The 2,909-nt window shown below is 43.1% G+C and overlaps 1 pseudogene; it reads right to left on the bottom strand.

Annotated features, from left to right (window-relative positions):
- Positions 1–944: 944 nt before the first annotated feature.
- On the bottom strand, positions 945–2,909 carry LOC107598130 (cytochrome P450 1B1 pseudogene; annotated as a pseudogene).

Here is a 2,909-nt window from a genome sequence, read left to right on the forward strand (position 1 = left end):
TGACCCTTCCGTGAGAGTCACTCATCTGTGTGTGAGGTCAAAACAGAGGTGAAAACATCTGATGGTACAATTTGTGCGTGTCTTTTTTTTAAAGCCGAACTCTCTGCAAATCTAGAGGCCAACGATGGGGGCATCCTGGAGAACGACAGTTTTTCAGTGGGGAGGTTTATCAAAAAGACATGTCTCGTGAGTTTGCGTTTGCGTGTGTGTTTCAGTAAATCAGGGGCATGTACTGTGGCTACCCTCCAGAGCGCTGCGGTGTCATGAGAGGAAGCGAGAGAGGAAAGCAGCGTGTGTCTGCTATGAATTAACCAGTGTAAATGTAAGACTCCCTCTGAGACTCCCTCCGCCGCGCATGAGGGCCGCAAAGCAGCTTTGCACGTTTTTATGCGTGTGTGTGTGAAAAGATGCTACGGAAAAGTAAATTAGCAAATACATTTAGACCTCTAATTTACATGACCGACAAACAGCGTTTCATTAATATGTGTGTGTTTTTGTACAGCAAACCAGCAGATGTGGCCAGCAAAGCGTGACTATATTTGGAGCAACTTAGTGAGCATGAATATAAATATTTAATTTCATGAAATACACACTGTTGTGGTCAACAATGCATTTTATTTACATCAATAAAAACAGTTTTAAGTCACATTCATGAATCATTTTTCAACATCTTTTTAAAAATTACAGGCTTTTGAAAACTTGTAGAACAAACAGAGGAATTAAGCATCGGACTTTAGCATTAAATCAGTATTAAACATGGCATTTATCTTGCTTTTCCTTTGTTTATTTACTAAAAGCAATTGCTCTTTTAATGACCAGAAGTTTAATTATATACAGTATATGGGATATATATATATATATATATATATATATATTTTTTTTTGTTATAAACTGTGTTTTTCAAAAGTAGCACATTTTAAAATAAATTTAAGCACACAATTTAAAGTCCTATAAAACTTTGCTGACACCATTTTTGTTCCTTTTGGCTCTTTTCCTTTGGTTACTTTTGATTTCAAAACATTTAGATTTAGTCATACATTCATCTACACTTGTATATAGTGAGCTATATTTACTGTATATACTATATCTGAAGTTCAGTGTTGCTAAATATGAAGTACATACCTTATTCTGCATAGTGTAATATATCAGAGACAGTGGGTTTGAAAGCACACACACTAATTTATTCTTCATTAAATACACTTCCTCTGGGTTTGGCAGAGATTTTATAATCAAATGGCTTCAGTGTTAACCCATAAGAGCAGTTTAAACTCAAGTCCTGTGATGGGTCGTTCTCGAAAGTTAGTTGGTGGATTAACATGGCAGCGATCAAGAAAACTTCCACTTTTGCAATCTGATCGCCAATGCATCGTCTCTTCCCGATAGAGAAGATCATCACGCTGTTGGTCAGGTCTTTATCCAGAGCTCCGGTCTCGTCTAGGAATCTCGACGGGTTGAAGATGTGAGGATCCTGCCACTTTTGAGGGTCGTGGTTGACGGACCATTGGTTGATGAACACCACGGTGTCTTTGGGGATGTGGAGACCTTCGATGGTGACGTCTGAGGTGGTGGAGTGCGGTATGGTGACGGGGACGAAGCTGGTGTAGCGCATGGTTTCATAGATGAAGGCATCCAGGTAGGCCAGGTTGCTTTTGTCTTCTATTGATGGGAGTCTGTCACGACCTACTACTTTATCAATCTGCTCTTGGAGTTTGGTTTGGATTGATGGGTATTTGACCAGAAGAAGCAGCATCCAGTGCAAGGCAGTGGAGACGGTATCCAGACCTGCTCCAATGAGATCAGAAACCGTACCTTCAGTATGAGCCTCGGTCAAGCCCGTCTCCATGTCTGCATGATCAATCACGCTAATAAAGGCGTCACTCATGTCTCTTGTGACCTCAGGGTCGTAGCTTTGCCTGTGCTCCACCACTTTACCTTTGACAAACGTGAAGAAGTCCTTGTTGAGATCTTTGAAGTTCTGAAAAACGCTCCTCACAGGATTGGGAAAAGATTGCAACCAAGGCATGACGTCCACCAAACTTCCAGCTCCTACGGTTTCGCCAAACTTGTTCACTTTGCTCAAGAGGGTCCTGAACTCTAAGTCATCATGTCCGTAGCGTTTCCCAAAACAAAGTGCGTAGATGATGTTAGCAGCCGCGACTGTGAGTTCATGAGATGGATTGAAGTATTGGCTGTTTGAACTCAATCTCAGAAATGTTTCAATCAGTTCCTCGGCTTCAGCTGCGATGTGCTTCTCGAAGGACTTTTTTGTTTGGCTGTTCGCTGAAGAGAAGGCACGAATGGTGGACTGGGCGATCTTCCGGTGCATCTTCCATTGCTTGCTGTAGCTGGTGAACGTCATGCTCGTCCCGCCGGAAACCGACTGGAAGGACACAAAGTTCGGTCTGCCAGCAAACTCGGTGCTGTGTTGAAGCAACGCCTTGCGTATGGCAGATTCTCCATTGAGAACCACTATGTCGCTGCTGCCCAGTCTAATTTGGTACACGTTTCCGTACCTCTTTGCCAACTTGGAGAAGGTAATGTGGGGCATTTGGCCGAGCTGCATGGCGTTACCCACAAGCGGCCAAGCGAAGGGCCCTGGAAGCCTCTTTTTGAGAGTGAGGTTCCTGACCCAGAAACAAGCCTCCAGACAGCAGAGGAAGATGAAAGATGCAAGGAGGGCTGGCTGGATTTGTCCGCTCCATTCCTTAAGGATGCTACTGCCATTCATACCGAACTCTGTGTCTGAAAGCGCCATGATATTCTGAAGCTCTAAAGGTTTGTTTTTGTATAAATTGCAAGTGTTTTAGTAACTCCTCATCTTGAATGGTGAGAAAGGAAGAATTTGAGAACCCTACTGTTTTCTTTCTGTTACAGGAAGACGGGTCAGGGTTTGCGGAGCTGCAGTGTCT

Source organism: Sinocyclocheilus grahami, unplaced genomic scaffold, assembly GCF_001515645.1.
Source record: "Sinocyclocheilus grahami isolate Dianchi unplaced genomic scaffold, SAMN03320097.WGS_v1.1 scaffold245.1, whole genome shotgun sequence".
Lineage (NCBI taxonomy): Eukaryota > Metazoa > Chordata > Actinopteri > Cypriniformes > Cyprinidae > Sinocyclocheilus > Sinocyclocheilus grahami.